Raw genomic sequence first — 10,834 nt, 5'->3', positions numbered from 1 at the left:
AGCTCGTCAGGGGGGCAGGGATACGTCCTTTGCATGGGTTGTGGCTCGTCAGGGGGGGGGGCAGACTGCCCCCCCGTAGGTAGGTACGAGTACGCTAGTGTTACGAACCATGAAAAAATCGTTGTTGAAAATGAAATCTGAAAATAGAAATTCCCCTAAAATTCTTTTTCGGCGGAATAAATAGGAGGTAGCGTAGCTCAGTCGGTTAGAGCGCATGTTTTGGATAAGATCGTAGATCTCAATGTGAGGGGTTCGAGTCCCGCTCATGCTAACAAAAATCTGATGCTATAGCGTTGTGTGTTAGCGCGCCTCACCACTGTATTCAGTGCAGGTGTGAATGCAGTTGGAAAAACACTCCGTCCATCGGAAAGGACGCAAATGTTGGTCCCGTGTATAGGAGAGTCACAACACGTTAAAAACCAATACATTATTCGTCAAAGAGAAGGGTCTTCAGGATTCTTCAGGATTGAAGAATGCAGTCAATGTAGCTTGAAGAAGAAATTGATCGTGGGCCCGCAGATTTACGTAATTCTATTATTGTTGAACGCCGGCTAAACAGGGCAGCATCAACTCTTTATACCTCGGTCACATTTGTTCTACGGCGGCCGTACGGCGAGTCGAAAACAGTCGTTTGAACATTTTTTTCGTACCAGCTAAATATAGGTGGTTTGAATAAAAATGAATAAAACGTCTGCTTTCGACTTGCCGTACGGCCGCCGTAGAGCAAAAGTGACCGAGGTATTAACGTCGTTTTGTCTGACGAGGCCGGCCCGTGACCTCCCGGTTGTGAGACGGTCGGCCTACCAACTGACCCAACACACAAACAGGGGCAGATCCGCATTCGCCAATAACGGGGGGGGGGGGGGATTAACCCACATTTTCCCTGATCTGCCACTCAAAGTTCATTTTGTGTTTGTTTCTTTGAAGGGGGTAGTCCTAACAGTCACTTCTTAGCTATATTCTTAGAAAGCAACACAAATATATGACAATCCCATGAACCCTTTTAAAATAGTGGGAGCGCGAGCTAAGATTTTTATATTTTTTGGGTCGTTTGTCGTGAAAATTGAACATTTTGGGCAATGTTTGTGCTCCTCAACAAGATGCGTATGCAATTGCGAACGCAAAGCGCGAGCAAACATTTTTCAATATACGTTTTGGTCTGATCGAAAAATGACCATTAAAGGATTGTTCGCAGTTATAGCCATGAAGACGATACATATTTCAACAATCAAATAATGTGAGCGCGAGGCGCGAGTTTAAATTGTTGATATTCGACCCAAAGAATGGACATTCTAAGCACTTTCGATAATCGTGAACAGGATAGGTATAAACAAAAACAATGCGATTGCGGAGCGCGGGCGGAAAAATTGAGATATAGACCTAAAAATGGGACACTCTATTCATATTTTGTATATCATGAAAAGGATGGGTTATTTGGTGTCGATCTTTCCACATTAATAACGCGAGCGCAAAGTAAGAGCAGAAAATTTTGGATATTCTGGTCTGAAACTGCATAATGTAAGCATATTATAAATAAAGCACCAGTTGTGTATCTCAAGCAAGCGCTCGCGTATTTAGACTAAGACCTAGAATCTGGACATTTTAAATACAATTTTTATCATGAAAATCAATAAAGCGAGCGCGAAGCATGAGCTGAAAATGTTTGATATTCCGATATTTCTTTCTGATAAAAAGAGACATTTTGATTATGAATTCATGGAAATGTTATTTTATTTATTGATCTAATAAGCCTAATTATGAATAGGATGCATGGTTTAAAATATTTCCAACAATTAATGCGAGCGTAAATCGCGAGCCGGAATTTTTGATAAATTTTTAAGAAAATAGGGTTTAAAGTACTTTGTTGTTCCTCTGCCTTGTTTTTTCTCCTCTATTTCCCTATTTTTTCTTTTGGTTTTTGCTCCGCCAATAGGGGTGGGGGGTGGGGGCCCGAGCCTCTTGTTCACCCTGGATCCACCAAAGCACAAACACATACAGGTTATGATTTTTTTTAACAAGTGCACACCAAGTTAAAGGGGAATCCAGCCTTGGCCATAAAATGTTGTGTCGGGAAGGAGAAAAATAAATTAAACAGAATGGTGAAAGTTTGAAAGAAATTGGACAAGAAATAAGAAAGTTATAGCTGCTTTAAAATTGAGATCACTAATATTATGTAGATTTCAAATTGGCAACTCAGTAAGTAAATTATGACAAGGGGCAAGGACAACTTTCTCATAGGCCATATTCTTTATTATCAGGGATTTGTGGTTTTCTCCAAAGTACCTATTCCCCTGGGGCAGTAATCTAAATGTAACCCAGGTAGTATATTGCTTTATGTCCTCATGAAAGAAAAATATAATTTGAAATAAAACTTTGGGGAAAAATTACATATTAGCCAAAATATGTACTGGAGTACATGGAGGAATAGTCCTTGCCTTACATCACTATGACATCCCATATGCGGCCAATTTGAAGCCTCCATGGGTATAGTGATTACCAATATTTACAACTTTTAAAAATTCATAACTTTCTTGTTGTTTGTCCAATATTGTTCAAACTTTCACCTATCAACTTGTCTGATTTTTCTTTTCCTTATAAAAACATTTTTTTATTTGGGTTGGATTCCCCTTTAACAATAATGAGTATAGCATTTCCATTTATTTCAAAGCAAGATGAAAAAGCATTGTACATTAAATGCCTTGCTCAGGGGCATAGATGCCGGGGATCGAACCCCGGACTTTCCACGTGATAGCCAGGCGCCTTAGACCACTCGGCCACGGCACCTCCACTGTTAGGGAAAATGTTAGGGCATCTGCAGCCCCCCCCCCCCCCAGCAGGCCGGTGTATTTAGCCTACCGTGACAATGGTTTCGTTTTTGATTCGTTGGAAAAAAAGGCAAGTACACATAATTTGATGATCAGGACCCGATAATACAAAGTTTAGTGATTATTATTATTAGTTTTTTTTAATCAAACATGATTATTTTGTATCTTTTTTTTAGATTAAACATGATCATCATGTCACGTCCACTTTTCCATCTCTTTGGTTTTCCTGTTGATCAGCGAGGTCCGTCTGTGAGTGCTGGGGCTGGATTCTGGAGACCTTTAATCTCTCTTTTTTTCTTATTTCCTTTTCTATTTTAATTTCCCCTATTTTCTTTTAATTTTACTGGTTCATACTTAAGTTGTTATTTTGATTTTATATGCTATGCAACTACAAGAATATTTATTAGGAGGCTGCACTCTACAAGCTCCGCTTTTTAGCAGCCTCCTCCATTTCCAGCCTGATATGTAATAATCTTGAATATAATTGTTGTACAGGGATACTTGAAATATGTTTTGTTATTTAATTATGTCAAAATGTACAAAACAAACTGTCATTGTTGAAAATGGAAATAAACGAAATGAAATGATCAATCGCTTATTTGAAAAAATAATTCTGATTGGTTCCTAATCCGACTGCAGAGCAAAATGCGTATGCAACGATGATCTTCATAGGTCATTTCATTTATCGATAAATCGCTAATCTTTGTGTTATCCCTGGATTCCCGGTCACGTGACGAATTGGAATCAAACGCAGCTGTTGAAACCAAACGCAACTTCAAATCCGACCAATTAAATGGAAAGTCCACCTTACCAATAGTTTGTTGGAAAAAAGGCAGAAAAATAATAAAAAGTACTACCGGTGAAGGCTTGCGAAAATCCATTGGATATTAATAAATCTATAATAATTTTTTTTTTGATATGTGACGTCATATAGGAGTAGCTGTCTCATTTTGCTATGTAATATGTAATGCAAAATTTATTTTTTTAATGACTGGTGATGACTTATTATTTTGTTTACGAGTGGATGTGAAAAGATTTGTCTATTGATATACTGAAGGTACAATAAGACAAACAATTTTCTCAGAAAATTGCATTTTATTTACTTTTTTTACCATACGATATGTAAGAAAGCCGCTCGCAAATAATTATGACGTCACAAATCATATATTTTCATAACTTTATAACTAAATATTCTTATAACTTGTCATTCTTTGGTGGATTTCCTCAAACCTTTTTGTCAGGGTGAGCTTTCCCTTTTAAAAGTGGCTTTTTCTTTCTGCAACGCGCTCTGATGGTGTTGACAGAATTGAGTAAAAAATGTAAAGATAGAGAATGAACTGGATATTGTTTATAATGTTAGGACAATTTAGTTTCAGTTCGCGTTTGGAGACTAAATGGGGCGTACACAGCCCTGGGTTATCATTTTTTTTTTCATCATGAGCAAGTGAAAGAATAATGAATTATACATGAATATCTATTTCAAACGCAATCATTTGGCTCCACCAATTTCACGGTTCTATTAATTCCGTCCTCATTTTTAACTGCTTAATCTTTTCAAAGCGTTTAATGGCGTACGTGACGAGATAGTATTTATTCGCCTTGGATCTGATATATGTTTCGATTTCTTAAAGGGAAATATCAACGCACTTAAGCACTGATTTTATGTCAGATGCATATATTGATATTTCCATCCCGAAATTTATGAATGAATGACTAATCAATTAATAAAATCTACGAATTTATGCATTGATTACCTTGATGAAGCATCAATTTGTCATTGTGATAATGATTTTTCCCAGTAGATTACTAGGAAGATTAATCTATCATGTCTATCAAGCAATTAACCTATTCATCTCGCACTTATTTCTGTATTGGCTCATTTCACTATTCATTCATTTCATTTCATTCATTGACCCATCCATCTATCGATCCATTAATTTGTCTTAAATTCATTTATCAATTAATTAATTAGTTTGAAATATAAAATTGATTGATTCATTCATCCATCCTTCCATCCATCTACCATCTACCTACCACTCTATCTCCACCTAGAAAAAGCGATTAGAGACCTGTAACTTTGCCTATAATTTCATTTTGCAAAAGAAAAACGTAAAATTTGTCCAGTATCTAATCAATCAATAAATTAATTGAGTGATTAATTTATTTATTCAGTCAGTTTTCGTTCATCCATGCATTCAATCATTCATTTAATCAATTAATCAATCAATCAATCAATCAATCAATCAAACAAACAATCAATCAGTCAGTCAGTCAGTCAGTCAATCAGTCAGTCAGTCAGTCAATCAATCAATCAATCAATCAATCAATCAATCAATCAATCAATCAATCAATCAATCAATCAATCAATCAATCAATCAACCAACCAACCAAATCAATCAATCAGTCAGTCAGTCAGTCAGTCAATCAATCAATCAATCAATCAACCAACCAACCATCCATCCATCCATCCATCCATCCATCCATCAATCAATCAATCAATCAATCAATCAATCAATCAATCAATCAATCAATCAATCAATCAATCAATCAATCAATCAACCAACCAACCAACCAACCAGACAGTCAGTCAGTCAGTCAGTCAGTTAGTCAGTCAGTCAGTCACTCACTCAATTAATCAATTGATTGATTAGTTAATGAATTCAGTCAGTCATTCGTTCATCCATGCATTCAATCATTCATTTAATCAATCAATTATTCGTTTATTCATTTATACTTTCTTTCTTTCTCTCTTTCATAAATTAATGCACTAATTTATACCTTATTTATAAAATTCCGTTACATTAATACTCCTTTTTTTCAATTTTCATTTATAACTTCCAAAGATACGGGGAGACCGATAAAAAGACATTATGATTGAGGGGGGGGGGGGGTGTAGAGAATAGATAAAAGTAAATGCAATCAATTTGCCAATGTTCAATTTTTCTGGGTATCTTTCAAATGATGTCTTGTTTAGTTAAGTTCTTTTTTGTTTTCATTTTTACATTAATTAACTTGTACAGATTAGTTTAGAATGCCTAAGGCATTCTTTTCTTCTCTTATGCAACGTTTCGGGGGAGTGGTGTTATTGAATACTCTATACGGTGAAATGAGGGCAATTCCTAAGTGAAGACAAGTGCAAAGGTTAATCGATCATATTTTTGAAATGCTACTTTGGTTGTTAATGTTTTTCAGCGGCCTCGTTAGCGCAGTAGGCAGCGCGTCAGTCTCATAATCTGAAGGTCGTGAGTTCGATCCTCACACGGGGCAGGCTGCTTCATTTTTTTGTTTTCTCATTTTATTGTCTAATTTTGAGTAATGCTATAAACATCCCAGGTAAGGGGAAATGAACCCTTGGTTTCAGAGGAGATCAAATAAGTTATTTTTAACGTAAAGGTTTTTAATTATTTTTTTTATTTCAAATTTTAAATTTTTCGAAAAATCGGCAATATGATACTTTTTCATGGCTTATCTGGCAGTTCAGAACCCGAATACATATAGCGCCACAAAAAATAACTTTGAAATTAATGTATATTTGTATAACCTTGGCATTTTCTTATTGTTTATCCGAGAAAGAAGTAAGGTAAATTTTTACTAATGCTTTTTATCTTGTTTCAATTTCGGATCATAAAGACCGCCGGAATAAGGACCTTCTTGTGTAGTTGCATGAACGAACTTTCGGAATAACAAGCCCTATATATTTCGGATTTGTAAACGTTTTGATAATAAATGGGAACGATCTTTTAAGAGGGAGTACTGGTTTGAAAAAAAAAAGTTTCGAGCCTGCGAAATTAACCTTTTGAAAGGCGAAGCATAACGCGAATGTACCGTGAAAAAACCCTGCCAAGCTGCTGTGTTTCCCACCATTTCCAATAGAAATTTATGGTACCTTTTTAGCGTATAGTTTCTTTACGCTCTTTGGGGAAAAGGAATGGTAAATATATCCTTTGTCTTTCTATATATATATATATTGTACACAGGATCATTTAACATGTTTAAGGTTCCTTACACAATCTATGGATTTTTCTTTACGGTGTAAATAACCTTATTCAAAATTGATAGAGTTCTTCACATCACCTAGAACCCCGTAGGTTGTTTAAAGAACCTTAATAATATACTTGCAGAACAAACAAAGGTTTGAAATTTGCCAAGAGTGTACAGTCTGTAACACAATACCTCCTCAAAATACCCTCTTCTTTTGGTCAAATCAGGGTTTTTATTGAGCTTACCAAGTGCCATCGAATTTGCTAACAATCATATCCGGGTATTTCACCAGAGCTGTCGCTAGAAGTTTATCAAACGAGTCAATTTGCTTTGTGGATTCTGCCAGCCTGCATGGGGGGAGGGGGATTGGCAATGTTATTTATACAGCAGATAACCGAATGAACACACCTCTTGCTGGTGACATGATTGGAGTGTTTCAGCATAGCCGAGATATCATAATGGTTAAAGTGATGGTCTCATAGTTACATTCTTTGAATGTTTAAATATTCATTTATTTATTATGTTATGTCACGATATTTTGTCATACGTACTGTACACAAAATAATACTTTGATTCAAAGGCGCCATCTACGACCACATTTTAATGACGATTGTTGGATGGTTATTGCCGTCTATTGCCAACTCGTCCACTCATCACATTGTCTACCTTCATTTAGTCTAACATAGAAACCACAAACTTGTCCAATAAATATTTGGTCCAATAATAATTTCGTCTAATCACCTGTCCGTCTTTGACCATTTCATCTCATAACCAGTTGGTCTAGCTCCCATTTTCTTTTCATTCACTTTGCCTAATTAACACTTAGTCCATTCAGACCTAAAGGTATTTGGCCTAATTGGCCATTGAATTAACTGATGATTAGACCAAATGGTTAGTGGGCGAAATTGCAGTTAGACTATGTGAAGAGTTGACGAACTGATGATAGACCAAAATGGCACATTAGACCAATTGAAAATAGACCGGTAGATCGACATACACTTCGATGGTCAAATATGAATCTCACTATTTCCCCTCTACCGTTAGTAAACCCTTTTGTCCTTTTTGTTCCCATTCGTTTTCCACTACTTAAAAAAAAGAAAAAAAATCACAGGGGTACCTCTCTGCCACCCCCTGTGGCACACCCCCTCATTATAGCAGCCCTTAATTGTATAATATTTATTTTCCTTTAATGCATTGCGCCAGATTTGATATGAGCCCCTCCCCATTTTGTTGAAATTCCTTCTCTCTTTCTAAGCGCTTAGAGACATGTTTTGCGATAAGCGCTATATCATAGATAATATCAATTATCATTGATATGAGCTTACAAAAAGGGAACTCCCCAGTGTAGTCTATTAATGAATTCTGTCTGAACGGAGTGGGGGGGGGGGTTGTGCAGCAACGAAAACGATGTCGCCTATTGTATTTAGAGTATGTTCACGTAGTCTTCTGCTGACAAGTTTCAAGTTCATTTAATTGATCAATATATCCAAGCATAAACGAAAAAAAAAGGAAAACTACTATGTATATATATATATATCTTTTTACAACTTATCAAACAAAGAGTTTTATTGATAAAACATTGTCTGTCATATTTATCTTTGAGATATGATTCACACTGTTTAAGTACTTAAACCTCAAAGCAAATGCTAACTAGCTTACTAACCTAACCTTACTACTCCAGTCTTGTCAGGATACACTGCAAAAACTGCGGTGTTGATTTAACAGCAGCCCGGAATCTGTATATAACAACACCGGTTCGGAATCAAACCAATGCTGTTTTAATACTAATTGGTGTTGTACAAACACCTATCTGGTGTTAGACCCAAACGAAACTGGTGTTATTCAACACTTCTCTGCATGTCGTGGACATATAGATTCCGGGCTGGTGTTAAATCAACACCGGAGTTTTTTTTTCAGCGTACTCACCCATAATGCAACATTCTCAGCAGAAAGGGCTGACTCGAATGAGAACACATCAATTTGCCCACTCAATGCATTCATTTTGCAACAATTTACGTTATCAATCAGCTAAACAAGTACTTTTCTCTTTTAAAACTTCTCTATTTCTCTATACAAAATATTAAAGGTCATCATTATTATTCCCTATATAATAATAATAATAGGCATTTATATAGCGCCATCTATCTAGAAATAATCTATTCCGAGGCGCGTTGTTATTATTATTATTACCCCGGCTTTAGCTCGAGCTGCCTTTCAGCGCTCATGCATTCAAGGAATTAATCCTACCGGGTACCCATTCACCTCACCTGGGTCGAGTGCAGCACAATGTGGATAAATTTCTTGCTGAAGGAAATTACGCCATGGCTGGGATTCGAACCCACGACCCTCTGTTTCAAAGTCAGAAGACTTATCCACTGGGCCACAACGCTCCACATATATCATAAAATCTCAAAAGATTTACAACCATAGGTCGTTCTATAGTAGGATCCATGTTATAAACATAGATCCATGTTATAACATATAGTCTTACACTCAATGAGAAACCGTCGGCCTACATTGTTGATAAGGTCGCCCCCTCCTCATTCATTCATTCATTCATTTATTCATTTTTTCCAACAAAATGTAGAATAATTACAATAAATAAAATATAACATCAGGAAATACAAATGACATAAATATTCAAATAAACCCAATATAAAGAATATGCACCTGATACAGAAGATAATATATCAAAAATGTTGGAAAAACGGAGTGGTCCACTAAAAAGCAAAGCTTGTAAAGTGTGGACCACTCCAGACGAAAAAAAGGGTATAGCACTTAAAACTATATGGGCCAAAAACGAGCGGCCATACAAAATAGATAATGAAATAAAGATATAAATAATAATTATAATAATGCAGAGATAATTCCACATTATGGACATTATAACTTGGCCGTTCACATAATTATTGATTAAGCGTTTACATCAAATGCTTAGCCAAATGATGAAATTATGTTATTTTGGTAATTAATTACTTAACGGGGGTATTCCGGGCTAACAAAATATTTTTATTCAAAAACTAAACAAAGTAAAGTTCACCGAGCAAAATAATAAAAAAAAATCATCACAACCTGATAAAACAAACAGAAGTTATTGAATATTTTGTGAAAACAGTTATATTTGAGATTTATCATGAATATTGCGAAGGTCGGTTGATCATGTCACACCCCACTTTCTTGGAGAAAAGATTTGAACAAACATATTTTCATGTAATGCATAAAATGCAAAAGAACAAGTGGAGATATAATATCATCAGCTAGCTCAATCAATATTCAAGAATACATGTCTGGAACATGTCGAACTGTTTCACCGAAATAATGCAAATCTTTAAAGCGCTATAAGCTGTTTCTTGTTTACCTTTTCAGTGTTATGTTTATCTGATATTTCTTCGTCTGTTCAAATAATTATTAATTACAGCCTTGACTATCTCTTATTAAGTTCAAGTTCAATTTTGAAAATCAAATGCGTATCGATAATTAATACATAAATAACAATAGCGTACTATTTTGGCCCCATGTGTGACGATAAAAAAATAGTCTGATGAACTGATTCAGTCTATCGACCTTTCCGCACGGTTATCGATTTTTACTTCAAAGGTGACGTAACAATGGGTAGAAGGGAAAACCTGTGGAGGAAACCCCTTTTCACACTCTGAAGAATGTGGTCACATTATTGGGCAATACTTCTCTCTATTCAGCGACAATGAGTTATTGTGCTCTGTTGATCGATCGGTTTTAGACTGTCTGCGTGCGAATCTAGGTCACGTTCAGATGGTGAGTCGGGGAGGTCGGGATATTCCCCTAAATTTCCTCTGAAAATTTGCCCCCCTCTCCCAGTTTGAAAGCTTAAAGTGTGTTCGTTTATTATTATATTCTTTTTTACGTACACTGTAAAAAAAGCTATTAGGTAAATTTTTACCACCACGGGGGTAATTTGGGCAGCATTTTACCCAAAGCGGGAAGCATATTGTCGAGTAAGGTTAAAAACATAAGAAGCAATCACTTTAGAATGGCAAAATTTTCATCTC

At 36.0% G+C, this 10,834-nt stretch overlaps 1 non-coding gene across 1 annotated transcript; it reads left to right on the top strand.

Moving 5' to 3' along the window:
- Positions 1-6,019: 6,019 nt before the first annotated feature.
- On the top strand, positions 6,020-6,092 carry TRNAM-CAU. The gene has a single exon. It is a non-coding gene; the product is annotated as a tRNA-Met (tRNA).
- The last annotated feature ends 4,742 nt before the right edge of the window (positions 6,093-10,834 follow it).

This window comes from Lytechinus variegatus, chromosome 9 (assembly GCF_018143015.1).
Source record: "Lytechinus variegatus isolate NC3 chromosome 9, Lvar_3.0, whole genome shotgun sequence".
In the NCBI taxonomy this organism is placed as follows: domain Eukaryota; kingdom Metazoa; phylum Echinodermata; class Echinoidea; order Temnopleuroida; family Toxopneustidae; genus Lytechinus; species Lytechinus variegatus.
This window is presented reverse-complemented; position numbering and strand designations above follow the sequence as displayed.